At 37.5% G+C, this 21,184-nt stretch overlaps 1 long non-coding RNA gene across 2 annotated transcripts in view; it reads right to left on the bottom strand.

The window, feature by feature from the left end:
• Positions 1–21,184, bottom strand: part of LOC116581885 — a 168,125-nt gene that overhangs the window by 103,097 nt on the left and 43,844 nt on the right. The window contains exon 4 of one of the 2 annotated variants that reach the window (XR_004282286.1): positions 14,050–14,234. The exons of the other annotated variant lie outside the window; for it this stretch is intronic. This is a non-coding gene — a long non-coding RNA (uncharacterized LOC116581885). Of the gene's footprint in view, positions 1–14,049; positions 14,235–21,184 lie in introns of those variants that run through there. 2 annotated transcript variants of the gene reach the window in all.

Raw genomic sequence — 21,184 nt, 5'->3', positions numbered from 1 at the left:
GACAAAGTACAGCATCCCCTCCTGATCAAAACTCTTCAAAGTGTAGGGACAGAAGGCACATACCTCAATATTATCAAATCCATCTATGAAAAACCCACCGCAAATATCATTCTCAATGGAGAAAAACTGACAGCTTTTCCGGTAAGGTCAGGAACACAGCAGGGATGTCCATTATCACCACTGCTATTCAACATAGTACTAGAAGTCCTAGCCTCAGAAATCAGACAACAAAAGGAAATTAAAGGCATCCAAATCAGCAAAGAAGTCAAACTATCACTCTTCGCAGATGATATGATACTATATGTGGAAAACCCAAAACACTCCACTCCAAAACTGCTAGAGTTTGTACAGAAATTCAGTAAAGTGTCGGGATATAAAATCAAACCACAGAAATCAGTTGCATTTCTCTACACCAACAACAAGACAGTAGAAAGAGAAATTAAGGAGTCAATCCCATTTACAATTGCACCCAAAACTATAAGATACCTAGGAATAAACCTAACCAAAGAGGCTACGAATCTATACTCAGAAAACTATAAAGTACTCATGAAAGAAATTGAGGAAGACACAAGGAAATGGAAAAATGTTCCATGCTCCTGGATTGGAAGAAAAAATATTGTGAAAATGTCTATGCGACCTAAAGCAATCTACACATTTAATGCAATTCCTGTCAAAATACCATCCATTTTTTTCAAAGAAATGGAGCAAATAATCCTAAAATTTATATGGAACCAGAAAAGACCTCAAATAGCCAAAGGAATATTGAAAAAGAAAGCCAAAGTTGGTGGCATCACAATTCTGGACTTCAAGCTCTATTACAAAGCTGTCATCATCAAGACAGCATGGTACTGGCACAAAAACAGACACATAGATCAATGGAACAGAATAGAGAGCCCAGAAATAGACCCTCAACTCTACGGTCAACTAATCTTCGACAAAGCAAGAAAGAATGTCCAATGGAAAAAAGACAGCCTCTTCAATAAATGGTGTTGGGAAAATTGGACAGCCACAAGCAGAAAAATGAAATTGGACCATTTCCTCACACCACAAAAATAGACTCAAAATGGATGAAGGACCTCAATGTGAGACAGGAATCCATCAAAATCCTTGAAGAGAACACAAGCACAACCTCTTCGACCTCAGCCGCAGCAACGTCTTCCTAGGAACATCGCCAAAAGCAAGGGAAGCAAGGGCAAAAATGAACTATTAGGATTTCATCAAGATCAAAACTTTTGCACAGCAAAGGAAACAGTTAACAAAACCAAAAGACAACTGACAGAATGGGAGAAGATATTTGCAAATGACATATCAGATAAAGGGCTAGTGTCCAAAATCTATAAAGAACTTAGCAAACTCAACACCCAAAGAACAAATAATCCAATCAAGAAGTGGGCAGAAGACATGAACAGACATTTCTGCAAAGAAGACATCCAGATGGCTAACAGACACATGAAAAAGTGCTCCATATCACTCGGCATCAGGGAAATACAAATCAAAACCACAATGAGATATCACCTCACACCAGTCAGAATGGCTAAAATTAACAAGTCAGGAAATGACAGATGCTGGCAAGAATGCAGAGAAAGGGGAACCCTCCTATACTGTTGGTGGGAATGAAAGCTGGTGCAACCACTCTGGAAAACAACATGGAGGTTCCTCAAAATGTTGAAAATAGAACTACCCTATGACCCAGCAATTGCACTACTGGGTATTTACCCTAAAGATACAAAGGTAGTGATCCGAAGGGACACGTGCACCCGAATGTTTATAGCAGCAATGCCCACAATAGCCAAACTATGGAAAGAACCTAGATGTCCATCAACAGATGAATGGATAAAGAAGATGTGGTATATATACACAATGGAATACTATGCAGCCATCAAAAGAAATGAAATTTTGCCATTGCGACGACATGGATGAAACTAGAGGGTATCATGCTTAGCGAAATAAGTCAAGCAGAGAAAGACAACTATCATATGATCTCCTTGATATGAGGAAGTGGAGATGCAACATGGAGGGTTAAGGGGGTAGGAGAAGAATAAATGAAACAAGATAGGGCTGGGAGGGAGACAAACCATAAGTGACTCTTAATCTCACAAAACAAACTGAGGGTTGCTGGGGGGAGGGGGCTGGGAGAAAGGGGGGTTATGGACATTGAGGAGGGTATGTGCCATGGTGAGTGCTGTGAAGTGTGTAAACCTGGCGATTCACAGACCTGTACCCCTGGGGATAAAAATATATGTCTATAAAAAAAAAATTAAAAAAAAAAAATAAAGCGCTCCTGGTACTGAAGCCTGGGACCATACCACCCTCTCCCCAGAAAGTCTCTTTATTTGAGTAATAAATCTTGCTGCAGGCCTGGTAAATAAATAAATAAATAAATACATTCGTTAGAAGAAACTTCATCATGCATCAACTACCTATAAATAGTAAAAGTGAAAATATTCCTTTTAAATCAGATTGTGGTTTGAATCAATTTTATGTAAATAAAGGGTTTTCCACCAAAAAAAACCAAAAAAAGATTTAAAATAGAACTATCACTTGACACAGTAATTCCACTACTGGATATTTAACCAAATAAAGCAAAAACACTAATCTGAAAAGATATCTGAACCCCTATGTATTTGCAGCATTATTTATAGTAGCCAAGATACAGCAGTAACACAAGTATCCATTCATAGATATATGATTAAAATTATATGTATATACTAAAGATATATACATTGGAATATTATTTAGCCATAAAAATGGAGATCTTGCCATTTTCAGCAACATGGATGCACCCATAGGGTAAAATGTTAAGTGAAATAAGAGAAACACAAATACCATACAATTTCACTACAAAATAAATAAAATAGAAAAAAAAAGATCACCATCAACAACAACAAAAACAAAACTCAGACATTTAAAAACAGAGAACAGGTGATTGTAGGATGGGAGATAGATAGAGTGATGGGGAAGAGAATAAAGGAGATCAAGAGTGTATTTATTTCAATGAGCCTGGGTAATGTACAGAATTGTTGAATCATATTGTACACATGAAACTAACACTGCATGTTAATTATACTTCAATTAAAAAAAATATGAGGATTAATATCTGGGAACATAGTAAAACATGAAACCTTGGTTTCTGCCAAGCCTGTAGTCCCCTCTTTGCCTTGCTGGACATAATGATGTATCATGTGGTTATTTGGAGCTATAGATGAGAGATTTATGGGTTCTCCCTTCAGATATGGAGAATAAACTGGAAAAATAAATGAGCTAACTCTGTTTGAAAATATAAACTTTTTTTTAAGAGCCAGAACAGTTGAAAAATAGCTAAAGGCTAATGGCTGGAGTCTTTTTTCAGTGTCCTAGAGAAGTGTGAAAGCAGTACAGAAATACAGAGCAAGTAATCCCAAAATATCCTAGAAAACTTTAACATGTACAAAAATGATAAAATGATCACACTATATGAAGTGCTTCTTATATATCAGGGACATTAAGTATATGGTCTTATTTAATCCTTTTATTTAATCCTTTCAACTATGTTTGGAGATAAGATCCATTTCCTAAAGATAAAGAAGGAGAGTTTCCTACTTTATCAAGATTATACAGCTGGTGAGATGTGGGACCATGTGTAATCTTACAACAATCTCATTTCAAAAAATATGCTCTTTCTACAACATAACATCTCCCAAGAAGTTCTCTAAGAGGGGCTGCTTCTGGTGGGGGAAATATACTCTAATTAGAAGCAATATTTCCAGCTAAATGGTCCTAAAGCACCTGGAACTAATATTTTAAAATCAAACCAGAGAAAAATTATTTCTGCACTTTAAGACCTACCATTCCCTTTCACCTTTAGAATAATTAGGAGACATCAGGACAATTAAGAAGAGAAAGGCACTCTTTTTCTGGCCTCACTGAAGTTCAGATCAAGGGCTGCAGGCGGTGTTCTGACATAGCAGAAGTAGGTATCTTCCGACCTAGAAAGATTCCAAAATGCCTCCCAGGATGGACTGCTCACTGCAAAAAGCAGACTGAAGGCATACTTTCAGCAAGGAGTTGATTTTGTGGCCAGAACGATTTACTTTGGAATTACCCAAGCCAGACGAAATGAGTACAAATGAAAGGCAAAGGGAAGCAAGAAGTGAAGTTAATAACCTTAACTGGGGATGTCCTCAAAAAGAGAAGCTGAACAGACAGAATGAAGATGACAGTGGGGAGGATAATACTGGTAGCCAACACCTGAGGAAACTGTGGTTTTAAAATTAGATTTCATTAGTCAAAGCAATAAAATGAGGCAGTGAAACAAATGCTTTAAGAGGAAAGGACAAACTGGTAGTGGGTAAGTCTCAAAAACCTAGAGATAGCAACATACTGAGTTTATTAGATTAGGAGAAAAGTATGTAAAAAGTATGTAAAGTAACTGAACTTCAAGTTTGTAACATTTTTTTTTCCTTTGAAGATGTCTGTTCCACAATATATCATCTTCAAAATATCAAATCTACCAATAGAAATATAAATGTTAGTTCCATATTGATTCATTTAAAAATGGTTCAACCCTTGAAACTTGCACTTAATGTTAACATTTGGTTTGACTACTAAAATAATTGGTCAATATTACTACTCTGAAACTGGATAACTTTAAATATGTCATCTTGGTGCATATACACATACACATAATTATAAGGAAGAAAATATCAAAGAGCTTCTAGAAAAAGAATGAAAGAAAAAGGGAAAATCTTATATGAAATTTTCTTTGAACTGTCCTTGCTCAAAATTCTGGTTAATTTGGTAGTTTGAGTACATTTGTTATCTGTTCTCCCTCAAGAAAATCAACTAAAAGGAGAGCAAGGAAATTAAATATGTATAAACCCACAAGCTCAAAAAGAATGGAGAAGTGGCAATAGGAGATAAGAAGTTGAATTTTTTTTTTTTAGGGATTTAACGGACAAGTGGTAATTGATTTAGTGAAATAAAACTGCAATTTAAGTGCTGGATGAGAAGAAATATGATTCACCCATAGAATCAAAAAGTGTTGTAACTTGGAGTCACTTGGTAGATCAGAAGAAATGAAGCTAAAAATTAGGGATTGGTTGAAAGTCTATATGCAAAGAAGTCATATATTCAGGTCTCCAGGCAAGAGTACTAGGTTTCCATCTCTGAAGAAACAAAACAGAGGAGACCCCCTCAGAACACAAGGGACCTTGGTGGACTGGGTGAGATAGGAGTCTAAAATTGATACATTTAGTGATAACATATACTTTAATAACGGAACTTAAGCCCCTTCCTGCTCTGCTCTCAGAAAGCCTTAGTCAGGGGCACCTGGGTGGGTCAGCGGGTTGGAGCCTCTGCCTTAGACTCAGGTCATGATCCTAGTTGGCTTTCTGCTCAGCAGGGGCCTGCTTCCTTCTCTCTATCTCTGCCTGCCTCTCTGCCTACTTGTGATCTCTGTCTGTTAAATAAATAAATAAAATATTAAAAAAAAAAAAAAAGAAAAGAAAAAAAGAAAGCTTTAGTCAGACATAACCCCCAGGAAAGAGGTTCCACCCCAGACATTAGAGTTCAATGATGCCCAACAAAAAAGGATCAATTCACTAAGGAATCCACTTGCCAACAAGCCCACTCATAAATTGAATTTCCAATCATTTTCTGCTGCATAAGACTTGTTTATGAATGAAAAGGCAAGGATTACTTGGCATGTTAGACAGATCTGTAATATGAGAGGAATAAAATCAGTCAAACAGATAATAGAAACCCAGTAGAAAAACAGATGCTACAGAAAAAAAGAAGTTATTTTTTAAAAACCTGTTTCTAGGGGTGACTGGGTGGCAAAGTCGTTAAGCATCCGCCTTTGGCTCAGGTCATGATTCCAGGTCCCGGGATCGAGCCCTGCTCAGTGGGAACCTGCTTGTCCCTTTTCCACTCCCCCTGCTTGTAGTTCCCTCTCTTGCTGTGTCTCTGTCAGATAAATAAATAAAATCTTTAAATAAATAAATACATAAATACCTGTTTCTAATATCCTTAAAGATACAAAATCACAAGAAAAAGACACAAAGGAGAGAAATCATTAGGTAATGTATACAGGTGGTAAAATTAGAAACAAAATTGAGAAATGATTATACTAAGGGCAGAAAAGTACTTGCCTATTGAATATGTTGGTGGGGAGTGGAAGAGAGTGTTGTGATTGGGAGAGACACTTGGGGACTGTGAAAGTGTGGCAGTATTTCATTTCTTCATTTGTGCTGTTGTTAGTCTCAGCTTTATTACTATATATAAAGCTGTACATTTAAATTTTGTGCATCCTTCTGTATGTATATCCTATGTCATACATACACATACATGGGCACAGACACATAATGAAAAGGATCAAAAAGAGCAATCAGAGAATGATGAAGAGCTCCTGGAAAATACAATTCTGACAACATCCATGGATACCTTTGGGAAAAAAGGACTGGAAGAAGTTGAGAAATCTCCTGGAAAGTAGGAAGAAAAAAAAAAAGGGAGTACTTCAAAGTATTTGTACTTCAAAGATGATATAAACATAACATTTCCCCCAAAATAACCCACAGACTTAAAAATAGAGGAAAAGTCCATTTTAATCAAAAACAAAAGTGTGGTGAAAAACCAAAACACAAAATAGAAGCTAGGGCGGTAAGCACAGTGCAAATTGAACTGGGCTCCTTGTGGGCAGAAGCAGAAAGCTGACATTCAGGCCACAGACACCAGAAATTCCAGCAAAGAATAGCTTTCCATTGTGAAGGGTCTATCCTAGAAGCAAAACTTGAATTCCTTGCTTGCAACAGTAGAAGGGCAGGCATGGACCAGCTACCAATCTTCCCTGTCCTGGGTAAAATTCTAGAAGCAGAGATAGCATTAAACATGGAATCACAATACATATAAAATACTTGAAGGAAGCAGAGTAACGCTGAGGGAGAAAGAGGACAAAGAGACTGGCCTGTGACCAGATACACAGCAGCCAGGCTTCAGAGCTGGAGGAGAGGAACAGCTGCCTCAAATCAGACACAGCTCTGCTGGTCTTACATCCTCAATCATGCCTTCAACCTACCTTAAACTTACACAGTGTTATACGTCAATTATATCTCAGTAAAAAATAAATAGAATGTGAAAAATTAATTAAAAAATAAAACTAAAATTAAAATAAATCATGGCTCTAATTTTCCTGTAAAATGCCTTCTTCCACTTACGATAAAGAGCTGATCCAGGAAAAATGGAACATATTCCAAAATGAGTAATCAGAACTAATTATAAATGATTTATTTTTTAAAAAATGTAAAACAGATGTGTTAGGTAGAAGCTAGACATGAGCAGTGGAAGGACCTCCAAGGCAGAGTCCCAAGCCCTTGAAAGGGCATGATGGAGATATGGGCCGGAGGCAAGGCCAGTGATAAATAAACCTACACATTATAAGCCGGGGGGCCCAATATCCTGACCCTGTGGCTTCCAAGACCTTGGGGCTGACAGACCAAAGAGCTACAGGTACAGAATATGCACTCTCTTCTTCCACCTCTACTGCAGGGTAACCCTTACACTCATTATAATGCATTTGCATTGCAAGAAGAGCCCCTCCAGATTGAGAAACCCTGATATGAAGGTTCTCGAACAAACCCTGTAGAATCAAAATCTCCCCCTCCCAACCTGTGGGAGGAGTCTCCCAAATGACTGACAACAACCTCCATTGGAGACCACCCATAGTATGTCATACCCTCCACCAGCCTGGAGAGACCCAATATTGTTATTCAACCCCAAAACAACATAGGGCCCTGCCAGTTTCACCTCTGGAACCCACTGGCTCTACAACTTGAGAATGTACTTTTGCTTTAATAAACTGCTTTGCGCTTGCTAGTTTCCTTCCAGCTATCTTTATTCTGAGTGCAGATCCCCATGTAAATCTTCTCATGGGGAATCCAAGACAATGAGACCTCCCCTCACACACTGCAAACTCTCTCACCCCTAACAGATGAACAGAAGAAAAAAACAAGTAAAGAAAGTTCAGTCGGGGGGGGGCGGGGGGGGGGGGGAACCTGGTAGCTCAGTCCTTTAAGTCTCCGTCTTCTGCTCAGGTCATGATCCCAGAGTCCTGGGATTGAGTCCCACATCAGGCTCTCTGCTCAGCAGGGAAACTGCTTCTCCCTCTCCCTCCACCCCTCTCCCTCTGCCCTTCCCCTTGCTCTTGCTTTCACAGTCCTGTGCTCTCTTGCTATCTCTCTCAAATACACAAATAAAAACTTAAAAAACAAAGTTCACCAGGAAAAAAAATAGTACGTATAGCCATTGAAATGCAGCTGAAAATTGTAACCACATATTTTGCCATTGGTTAATAACACTAACAAAAAAAGACCACATAGTAAATCAATCACCTCACTGAGCCCCCCCACAAAAAGACAAAAGAATAGAATATATGAGCTCAAGAACAAGTGAGCATGTAGATGATGAAATCTGAAAAGTTAACTCAAGAGAAAAGTGGAAGAAAAACTAAAAAATCTCACAAATGATGGCAAGATTGGAAGTAGCTTAAGGGAAAAAAAATACTGTGTACCATATAATAAGGGGCATAAAAACAGAAAAAAAAGAGAAGTAAAAATTAAATAAATGAATAATTAATTAATTAATTAAAACGTTACAGAGAAAAGTGAGAATCAGGGGGAAAAGAGATTCAGCCTAAATAAATCTCAGTTGAAGGAGTAAAAAGAAGTCAGGGAACAAAATACATTTTTTAAAGATAACAGTGACTGAAGACTGTCTCGGAATGAAAGACCTGCATAAAATACTAAACGTGAACACCATATTCCAAGAAAAGTAAACCAGGAATGATCTGCATTAAGATATATCCTAGGAAAATCAGTAAACAACTTTAAGAAAAGAATCCTTTCAGTAGCTAGGCATGAAAATGAAGTCCTTCATGGTATGGGGCAAGTGGGTAGGATGAGGATCAAGCCAGCTTCAGTGTCTCTGTAGCAGCTCCAAAATGTCCCTTCTGGGAAGGGCCTCTGAGTCTGTCTTGATGCAGTGCTGTTCCCTTGCTGTGATAATTCTGAGGTGTCCTCCCATTCTGAGTCTGCGCTCAGCCATGTGACTTGCTTTGGCCAATAGGGTGTTAGTCAATGTGATACAAGCAGAAGAATGCTTGTTCAGTGCACTTGTCCTTTGTAATTCGAACTCTGAGCCATCATGGCAGTAAGGGCTCTCCTGCTTGCTGGGTGATGAGACTCGTGCCCTGTCATCATCATCTCTGAGCCTGGAGGGAGCCAACTGCCAGAGCTGTGGGTAGGTTTATTAGCAACCAGCCAGTTCTCCACCAAAGTGCCAGCTGATCACAGACCCATGAGCAAGCCTGGCCAAGATTAATTAGACCACCCAGCCCAGACCACTGAACCATTCAAGAAAAACCCTGAGTTACTATATTATTTTTGCTTTAACCTGCTACATTTGGGATCATTTCTTAAACAGCAAGAAGTTACCAGGCACGCTTGGAAATTATGTATTTAAAATAAATGTGGAATGTCTTCCTCATCTCCCATGTTCCTTTTGCCCCAGGAACAAGGGATCTGTTGACTGACTGGCAGCTTGTGCTTCTGTGTCTAGAACAATTTAAAATATTGATGGGAAATCAAAGCAGTGGTTCCTCAGTATCAAGATGCCCCTAAGAACTCTGACATTTGTTTTGTGCTGACCACACATGCCCCATTTAGAGGAGAAGGCAAAAGGCACTTTTGCATTTGCCAGAGATAAAAAGTTTCTGTACCAGCTGTGTCCCCTGTCCTGTATCTTTCTATAAAACTAGATAAATGCAGTATCACCTTAAAACCTATTTGTGTCTGGTGAGTCTGACTGCCAACTTCAATCTGTCCTCACAGAAGCAGGGGTGTAGTGGTATTCAACACCAGGAGAAGCGAGACCCACAAAATCCATATACAAGAAGGTGCAACCCAGGGTAATTTTGACTAAACCATAGTTTTATTTAAGTATATTCTGAATGCTTAAATATGAGAGAACATTGTTTCCATGGGAACTATTTAAAAAATCTACTACAGGACAAGCATCAGTGAACCACAGGTTGATATCTACATGTGAATTTGTAGCCAAGAGCCTGGCAGTGAGCATTCAATCTGACTGGGAAAGTTGTATGTGGGAAATGTGACTGGAGAAGCATATAAGCACTGTAACATTTATAGTTATCAATATAGTGATGATATGACTAATAAGAAAGGTGAGTGACTTGTCAGGGATCACTGATTCTTATCTTTAGTAACTGCCAAAAAGCATAAAAGAAAATAAGAGGGGAAAAAATGTATGCAATTCACAAAGTGTACCAACTATAAATTCTAGAGATTAAGTAACATAGCATCTACATTCTTAAAACAAAAAGTATGTAGTGTACAAGACACAAAATCATGCTAGTGGTAGAAGAAATTAAATCACCTTTATCAGACTGACTGCCAAACAAAGCAAAAAATATGCTATGAAAACTTAAATAACCCTAATTAGTCCTCTCTAATTAATGGATGCCAAACTTTGGTACCTTAAAAATACAGGATGTCCACAAGAATCCACAGATCATTAAAAAGAGAGAGAGAGGCCATTTTTCAGACCACAAGAACTTCAGTGACTTCTAAAGAATTTAAAAAAAAAATCCCTAATTAAAATGCATGGATATAAAAAATAATAAAACTCCAATATATACTATAAAACATAAATCTTTTTTGAAAAGATTTCTTTTCTCACTAAGAGTCAAAGAAAAAAGTTAAATAGCTTTAAAAAATATAATATTAACTGCATAAAAAAGACTAAGATATAGTCAAATTTGCACTCAAGAAATATCATAGCCTTATTTAATCGGACTAACAAAAACAAGAAACAAATGTTTAAAATATCAAAATATAGAGGAAAGTAAGGAAAACGGAAGAAAAATTAAAATAAGCTTAATAACTGAGATAAAATCATAGCATTAATTTAAAACATTCAAAGACTGCTTCTTTGGGGGAAAACAATGAAATAAGTAAGACTTCTAACTTTCTTATTCAGAAAATCCAGCATTGAGAAAATGAATAAGCACTTAAAGGAAGAAGTGAAAGATCATCAGAGAGAGAGAAATCTGTAGTAGCCCACATAGCTACCTAACTTCATTCAAGAAGCTAAGAGTTTTGTATGAGCTTCTTCAACAGGAGGCTGTTCCTGAGAGGGTAGAGGTCAGGTCTGCTCCACATAGTCTGAAGGAATCTGTGATTCAAGGTTGTATGCAAATGACCCTATTCCATGTAAGCAAAGCCCCAGCCACCAAAACATCAAATACAGAAATCAGAACCTAGGATGAATTCATTCACAAGCCAAGGAAGCCAAGAAACACCTGGTCCCGCCAGAAGCTGGGAGAGGCAAGGGAGGATTATGTCCTAGAAGGAAGGCAGCCGTGCGCCCACCTTGATTCAGAACGGTGAGTAAATCAATTCTGTTGTTTTCAGCCACCCAGTTTATGGTAACTTGTTACAACAGCCCTAGGAAATGAACATACTTCCACTTCACTTCCGTATCCTAGTTCTACCAGACCCAGGTGCTACTGACATTTTGTGCTGAATGACTGTGGTGGGGCCATCCTCTGCACTGAAGGGTATAGTTGTGGGGCCGGACCCTGGCCTCCACTCACCAGATGCTGAAAGTACTCTCTCTCCAAGTGGGACAATGAAAAATGTGTCCAGATGTAGCTAAATGTCTGTGCAAAACTCTGTGGCAAAATTACCCCCAGTTGGGAATCACTGTGGTAGGCTAGTGGTAAATGAATATTTAGACAAATGGACCAATTACAGAAAAACTTCAAATAAACATTTGGACTGAATTTTTATTTTTTTATTTTTTTTTTTTTAAGATTTTATTATTTATTTGACAGACAGAGGTCACAAGTAGGCAGAGAAGCAGGCAGAGAGAGAGGAAGGGAAGCAGGCTTCGCTGCGGAGCAGAGAGCCCGATGTGGGGCTCGATCCCAGGACCCTGGGATCATGACCTGAGCTGAAGGCAGAGGCTTTAACCCACTGAGCCACCCAGGCGCCCCAGGACTGAATTTTTAAATAAAAATTGAAGAGTACAAAACAAAAGAAAAAGTACTTCATTAATCCCTGTTTTAAAAGTATGTAATATTACAGCGCCTGGGTGGCTCAGTCTGTTAAGCATCTGCCTTTGGCTCAGGTCATGATCCCAGAGTCCTGGGATCAAGTCCTTCATGGAGCTCCCAGCTCAGTCAGCAAGGAGTCTGCTTCTTCCTCTACTCCCCAGCCGGCTTGTGATCTCTTTGTCTTTCACACTTTCTCTCCCACATAAATAAAAGTAAAACCTCTAAAAATGTATGTAATATTACAAATATGTGTTCTTAAAGCTTAGAATACTAAATTATTAGTGAGTTCAATAAAATCATTGGGAAAATCAGCTAGTCTTTAACATATGGGCATATTTGAAAAGCGGCAATATGTAAATAGCTTTCATTTGTTTATTTATTCATTCAACAAAAATTTTAATCAGAGTCACAGAAATGTCAGGACCGTGTCCTATACATGTGCCAAACAGACAAGATCCTAGCCCTTCAGAAGCTGATATAATTATTACCTTTTTTCCCCCCAAATCACCACAAGCTGCATGTGCCCATGGAGCCCAGGAGCCTTGACACTTTCTGGGACTTAGAGTTGCAGGATTTCTCTGGAGGAAGCAGCCTCAGGGCACCTTTACTGCATCAGACCTGAACTTCAAAGAAAGATCCCCAGGGAGACAATCCGAACCCTTCACTCCCTCTCCCCAACCACAACTTAGGAATGTCCAAAACTGATTATGTTCTGTTGACTCCTGAGAACCTACTCCTTATGGGTATTTTAGGAGAAAATTTCGAACTTCCCCGTGGGCAGAGACTGACAGCTAATAAAACCTCTCCTCAACGGTTGTTGGAACCATAGAGCAATAAACTCTATGTATACTGATTAGATTTTTACCTAAGCTTTCTCTTAAATGAAACTTTTTTTTTTTTTTAAAGATTTTATTTATTTATTTGACAGAGAGAGATCACAAGCAGGCAGAGAGGCAGGCAGAGAGGAGGAAGCAGGCTCCCTGCTAGGCAGAGAGCCTGATGCGGGACTCGATTCCAGGACTCTGAGATCATGACCTGAGCCGAAGGCAGCTGCTTAACCCACTGAGCCACCCAGGCGCCCCTCAAATGAAACTTTTAATGTAGAGTCTAAATAAAGAACACAAAGTTTGCCTGTAAATGGACTCTGCTAACTACAGTTCTAGTAGTTGAATCAGGTTTCTATCAGCAAATGATTTGTTTCCTGAACATGCTGCTGGGAACCCTAAATACTGTAACAGCTACGGCATGATCACACTGATAATTTAACTTGTTTTATAAGGAAATTAAGTTTGTAAATATTAGAGAATATAAATAATAATTTGGTTATTTTCATCTATTGGTGAATTTTTGGATCAGAAGACTTCTAGATACTAGAGTCTTTTAAGTCTCAGTTTCTTAGCCAATGGTATAGCCCCTCACTGTATTTTTTTTTTTTAATTTTAAGGCAGTATTGGTAAATTCCGACTGCTGGCCAGGCACTAAAATTTTTAAACTTACATATTTTGACCCAGGAACAAGGTGATGGTTTTCTGATGTGGAACATAGAGATAACATGTGTCCATTTTCTACTTGTTGTTATAAAGATCTATAAAGGGCTGGTAATAGATTAAAACTATATTCAGGATATTATGGAGAAAATACTAGATAAATTTAAGATGTCATTGCTCTTACTCTGTAGGTGCATAAAGTTGGCCATCAACTCTCAAGGTCTATAAATGATAAGTGACTCCTGTTCTAAATGGAGATTTACCCTTATAGCCATACAGTATCTTATTCTTGGCTTATAGTTCTCTGTTAAATGCCAATCTTTTTCTGTTGAGGGGAAAGGTGATTAATATTAGAAACCATATTAGAAACCAGCCCTGACCACTGCTGCAGCACACTGAAGTATTCTATAAATAATTTATAAACCTCGAAGGTCTGGCTCTGGGAGATACTCACCTTTTCTCCATCTGTGCACCACAGCTCATTCATCAAAATTGAACCCAGCACATGCAGTTCTGCTTCAGGATGGGTAGAGCTACATGTACAATAAATCAACAAGTCGACCAGGATGACTCTGCTGCTGCCCAAAGACCACTTGCAGTAATTCTGGGAATAATCTATTCTGACCATGAACCTTGACCAACTATATCCTAGAAAAGAAAGGGTGAAATACCTTTTTAAAGATGACAAATGCTACTATGAAAAGGAACACTGAAGGTGGTTTTAGACGTTGGTAAAACTGCCTAAGAAGTTTAATTATGACAACATAGTCCCAATGGCGGCTTGAAAAACTGTAACTTTTTAGAATGTTCCCTGTGACTTAATGTTGCATGAGACTTGCCAGTGGAATTTCTCCCATTACAAATTTTCTCAAAGGAAAATACTGTTGCACGTATATTGAATTTGCTTTCTAAATTATATAGAATGTAAAAGAATTTTATCACCAAATATATTGTGCAGAACCAAAGTTTTGACAGACTACACATACCAAACTAAAACTGCTCATTTATACCTTATTCACAAATATTCCAAAATTCTCATTTTATCGTATTGCTATTGATATAAAAATTTGTAATAACATAGTTAACTCTTGTCTACAATTTGAAGTGGGTACTCTTAAGTTATGATCCACTCCTTACACTTTTATTAGATCTTTTTAGTTTTTAGAGTAACAAGCAATACCTTTGAACTTAATTTTATTAGTAATCTCTACCCAAGAACACTATAATATTTATTAGAGATTCAAATATTAATTTTCTCTTAAGGACTTATTTGAAAATAATGGTCATTTGATAAAATATAAATGATTTTATGTGTAACTATACATCAAAATGTATAAATTCCTTAGCATATGTAAGAATACTCTATGTTTATAAAAACAGTTATTAAAAATTTTTCACAAGTACACTGAAAAATGTGAGGCATTTATTATTGCTTTGGCAAGACTAACTTTCTTAACCATAAGGAAATCAGAGCTGTGTCTATTTATGTCTTTGCTTATTATGTATGCAAACCTTTTTTGAGTGACAATTGCAGGATAGGTAAAAATAAGTAAAACAGAATTTGTATTTTGAGGATGTTCACAGTTTTTAAAGAATCAAGTTAAAAATTATGATGGCATGACAAAATAAAAGTATAGGTAAAATCCTAGCATCCAGTAAGGAGTGACTGATCCAGACTGAAGTTTAGGGAAGTCTTTATAAAAGAGGTATCATCTGAAATATGTCTTGACAAGTAAGTCAGATTTCACAGAGAAATAGGATATAAAAGGGAGTAGCAAGGAGATATAAAAAACAGGTTGTGTTAGGGGTGCCTGGGTGGCTCAGTGGGTTAAGCCACTACCTTCGGCTCAGGTCATGATCTCAGGGTCCTGGGATCGAGCCCCGCATCAGGCTCTCTGCTCAGCGGGGAGCCTGCTTCCTCTTCTCTCTCTGCCTGCCTCTCTGCCTGCTTGTGATCTCTCTCTGTCAAATAAATAAATAAAATCTTTAAAAAAAAAAAAACCCAAAAAACAAAACAGGTTGTGTTTTAGCACAAATACATGATTCAAATTAATGTATGCTGAAATGATATCTCCGATAATATCCAAAATTTATAAAGAACTTACACAACTTAACACCAAAAATAACAAATAATCCAAATAAAAAATGGACCGGGGACTTGAATAGACATTTCTTCAAAGAAGACATATAGACATATGAACAGGTCAACAGACACATGAAAAGATGCTCAATGTCACTAATCATCAGGACAATGCAAGTCAAACCTACAATGAGATATTACCTTACACCTGTCCGAATAGCTAAAACGAAAGAGATAAGAAATAACAAGAGTTAGTAAGGATGTGGAGAAAAAGGAATCCTAATGCACTGTTGGTGGGAATGTAAACTGATGCAGCCATTATGGAAAATAGTATAAAGTTTCCTCAAAAAATAAAAAAAACAGAACTACTATATGATCCAGTAATTTTGCTATTGGGTATTTACCCAAGGAAAATGAAAACACTAATTCAAAAAGATATATGCACCCCTGTGCTTACTATTGTATTTACAATAGCCAAGAAACAGAAGCAAACTAAGTGCCCATTAATAGATGAACGGATAAGGAAGACGTAGTGTATTTACACATACATAAACATTATGCAGCTATGAAAAAGAATGAGATCATGCCATTTGGGACAACATGGATGAACCCAGAGGGTATTATGCTCCTGAAATAAATTAGACAGGATAATAAATGTCATATGATTTCACTTATATGTGGAATCTAAAAAACAAAACAAAAAAACAAAAATCAAAATCAGACCTATAATCAGAGAAAAAACTGATGGATGCCAGAGGGGAGGGATGTGGGGGTTCAGGAAAATGGGTGAAGGGGTGTAAGAGGTACAGGCTTCCAGTTAGGGAATAAATAAGTCATGAGAATAAAATATAGAGCGGGGGGGGATTAATGCATGTGGCAAAATTTCTACATCAGCTACCACAAATAAATGATAGCAGGAGTTAGCTAAATTTTGAAATAGTGGTAAAATTAAATTATTAAATTATCTCAACACTGTCCTTTACTATTTGTTTTTCCTTCACTTTTTTTTTTAATTTTTTATTTTTTATAAACATATATTTTTATCCCCAGGGGTACAGGTCTGTGAATCGCCAGGTTTACAGACTTCACAGCCCTCACCAAAGCACATACCCTCCCCAATGTCCTTCACTTTTTATAGATTTAGCATGTTTCTCTCCATATCCCTTTGTTCTTACCATTCTTACCACACCAGTGCACACCTTTCTGACTTGCAAAGGACAGCACGTGCATTTTTTTGCTTGAAGGCTTTCTAGGGCTCTCAAGCCATCCTGGCCAACTTCACTCTAGACATAAAATGCTGAATGAACATGGGTGCTGGCTTAAACCAATGGCTTATGGAAATTGGTATGTAAATGTTACATTTTCCTTGACTCTTGGGTATGATTTCTCAGGAGCATGTTTTCGTTCCACGGGAAGGTTAAATTCCAGTTGTCCATGGTGGTCACTTGCTTCAAAATGAAAGATTTTCAAAAGCTTTTATTTCCTTCCCTGTCTAACTTCCTTATTTTCTTGGAATCTCCTGTAAATTAAACCACTTGTACTTGAATGGCTGTTTTGGTCTGGGTCCCAAATTAAAATGTACATTGGGATAAAAGTACATTAAGTAAAATAAAATTACATAAGCAAGAAATAAACTTTATTTATAATAAGCCACTGAAACTACGAGGTCATTTGTTCTTAAAGAATAACAGAGCTTGGAGCACATGGGTGGCTCAGTGGGTTAAGCCTCTGCCTTCAGCTCAGGTCATGATCTCACGGTTCTGGGATAGAGCCCCACATCGGATTCTCTGCTCAGCAGGGAGCTTGTTCCCCGCCCCCCACTTCTGTCTGTCTCTCTGCCTACTTGTGATCTTTCTATCTGTCAAATAAATAAATAAAATCTTTTAAAAAAATAGAAGTAACAGAGCTTGTTCTGATTAAAAACTAATATATTAGGGAAAAGAGGACATGTGTGAAATTAGAATAAAAGAGATATTATAAATAGTAAAGAAGGTACTTAGAAAAGAGATTCTTGTACTTCAGGAGAAAGATGATGTATTTACCATGGAACACAGGTTGGACCAAAATGTGGAGATTTGGGGGGGGGGGCTCATATAGGATATTTAGTAGAAAGGCAATGAATTTTTTAAGATTATGGGGAAACAATGGAAAGGAAGTGAATCTATAAAAGGATGTGCTCAATTTCTTAGCCCCCAAATCTGCTTTATCCATGAAATTCTCTTTCTCATTAAACATTGCTACTATTCTCCTGGTCATTGATTCAAAATTTGCACACCTTTAATTCCGCACCTTTACCCTCCTCTTGCAGAGCCTCCCCAGTCCCATTCAATAGGCAGGTCTTGCCAATTCTACCTCCTAAATATTTCTCAGATCTCCTCCTCATCCTCATGACTGCTCTCAGAGTCAGAATCTCACCTTCTCTTGTTTGGTCCAATGTAGCACAGTGGTTGTCAGCCTCCCTTTATCAATCTGTTAAACTGAAGTTCCTGCCTCCATACTCTGGACAGAATGAGTGATGGAAAAGGCAAATGTGATCACTTTACTCTCCCTTTAAGGTCTGTCAATAATCTACATATCTTTAAGAGGAGTGAGAAAAACAATCAATTGGGAATATAGAAGAAAATATTAAAAACTTCACATATTTCTATTTTATCCTATAAAATAAATACTAATGTCTCATATACAGAGACAAAAATGTATGAAACTCATAAATATGTATGTAGAGATATATTAGAAAGGACTATTCAAAAAAGGTTTACTAGAATGGATAGATGTATAATCTAAACTATCTGGAGGCAAGCATCAAGGAAGCATCAAGGATAAAACTGAATTCCTTAACATGACATATTAAGAAAGCTCCAGTTTCAGTGTCCTACTGCTCTACCCAATAAGATTCACAACCTAGTAACACTGCTTTGTTTTTAGTTCCTTCATTATATATTTTGCTATTTTGTATTTCCCTGCATTTGCTTAATTGCTTTATGTCAGAAACAGGCTTTTCACCTGTATTCATATATCAAATTCAATCTCCTTCAAAACTGACCACTCCTTCCACAGTACTGTCCTGAGCTCTCATGACTGGCTGAGATTAAAGGCACCTCTGTGCTCACAGAGAACCCTTTGAATATTACTGTGATAACATATATTCGATATATATTCAAATGTCATAACATATATTCATATATTCTATGAAAAATACTGTTTATAGTCATAAATGTGTCTTTGTACTGTCTCTTTTACTCACTGGAGGTAGTCTGGGGTCAATAATCACATTTTTTTATTTATCCTTGCATTTCTAGGACCTAGGAGAGTGTCTGTTGGAAGATAGGAGTTCAGTGAATGTCTGTGGAACTATTAAATACTACAGATAGAATAGTTAGAAATCTAATATGAAAACCCAGAAGTGAAATAGAAAGAGAAGAAACAAAAATCTACATGCCTTGATTTTTCAGTCTTACATAAACAAGGGAGAGACAGCATCAGCTGTAAAACATCAAAGGTTCTACTCTATTTGCCATATACCAAGTTGTATTATGACTGTTTGATGGATTCTTCTTTTTTTTTTTATTAACATAGATTATTTGGCCCAGGGGTACAGGTCTGTGAATCATCAGGCTTACATATTCCACAGCACTCACATACCCTCCCCAATGGCCATCAGCCAGCCACCCTATCCTGCTATTCAACATAGTGCTAGAAGTTCTAGCCTCAGCAATCAGACAACAAAAAGAAATAAAAGGCATCCAAATCGGCAAAGAAGTCAAACTCTCACTCTTTGCAGAGGATATGATACTTTCTGTGGAAAACCCAAAAGACTCCACTCCTAAACTGCTAGAACTCATACAGGAATTCAGTAAAGTGTCAGGATATAAAATCAATGCACAGAAATCAGCTGCATTTCTATACACCAAAAGAAAGACAGAAGAAAGAGAAATTAAGGAGTCGATCCCATTTACAATTGTTTGATGGATTCTGGTAGAAAACAAAGGAGTCCTGGGTCAAAGACAAAGAGCCTTTTAATTTGTGACACAGCAAGCAGCATGAACTTCAGATTCACACCCATGGGAGTGATGTGTGCTGGCCCAGGGGAATGCTGCACATGCAGTGGATTTCCCTCATAGCTGAAGAACCCCAAGCTTAGGAAACCCCAATTTTTATAATGGACTACAAGCAAATGTGCTCAAAATTTTCCCTGAAGAGATATTTTCTCAATTTTCCTGGACAGCGAGCAAACTTGCCGTCTAACTCAAGAGAGAGATATTGGATCTAACTTTCAAGGCCACTGACCATACAAATAGCCTTGAAAAGATAGTCTAAAACAAAAGTTGCCAGAGCTTCTCACATGACTAATGGAAGTATTAAAGATTCAGCAGAATCATCCCCCAAATACTAGTAATTAAAATTACCTAAAATATGTACAAAAGATCCTGGGGCAGTTGATTTGGTCACACTACTTAAGATGAACTGTTCTAATTCTTCAGTTTTAACCAAAATTTCAGTAACACTGGTTTGCTGAGTTTTAAAATGCTCCTCTTTATAGCCAAATTAATTTCAAATTTTAAATATGGATTAACTCTATATTAGAAAATAATGATCAATGTTTCTTTTGCCTTAAGCCCAAGTTATTTGACACCAACAGTATTTGTGTATGTATTTTCACCCTTGCAGACAGAGGTCTTTGAATCTCCCATCATACATGAACAAGAAATTATTTTCTTCTTTCATTTATTGTTTGTATATTTAATTTTAAACCATAAAACCAAATTATTCATTCACAATTACATATAGATAAACACTTGATCATAATTATCCACTTTTCTAGGATTATGATTCTCCCATTTTAGTGTAAACAAGAAAGTAGCTGAAATGACTGACAAAATGTAAATGCCCAAGCTTCCAAAGTTTCAGGTTTTATTAATAAAGGGAATTATATGCTTTTAACAGGATACCCATATGATTGTGAATTGGCATTGTGCTTTTTAAGATTACAGGCATGCTTATTACAATTTTTAAAAAAATAAGAATTTATTGTGTTTTAGGCAAAATAAATATTTTAAATACTTTTTTAAAAAGATTTTATTTATTTATTTGACAGACATCACAAGTAGGCAGAGAGGCAGGCGGGTGGGGCAGGGGAAAACAGGCTCCCTTCCAAGCAGAGAGCCCGATGCGGGGTTGGATTCCAGGACCCTGGGACCATGACCTGAGCCAAAGGCAGGGGCTTTAACCCACTGAGCCACCCAGGTTCCCCTAAAGACATTTTTTTTTAAAGACTTTATTTATTTATTTGACAGACCAGGATCACAAGTAGGCAGAGAGGCAGGCAGAGAGAGAGAAGAGAAAGCAGGCTCCCTGCTGAGCAGATAGCCCAATGTGGGACTCGATCCCAGGACCCTGGGATCATGACCTGAGCCGAAGGCAAGAGGGGAGCCACCCAGGCGCCCCCAAGAAATAATGGGATCAGTTAAAGTCATGTGGAGTATTATTAGTTCAAATATTTAGGAAGAAATG

Source organism: Mustela erminea, chromosome 21 (genome assembly GCF_009829155.1).
Source record: "Mustela erminea isolate mMusErm1 chromosome 21, mMusErm1.Pri, whole genome shotgun sequence".
Taxonomy (NCBI): Eukaryota; Metazoa; Chordata; class Mammalia; order Carnivora; family Mustelidae; genus Mustela; species Mustela erminea.
This window is presented reverse-complemented; position numbering and strand designations above follow the sequence as displayed.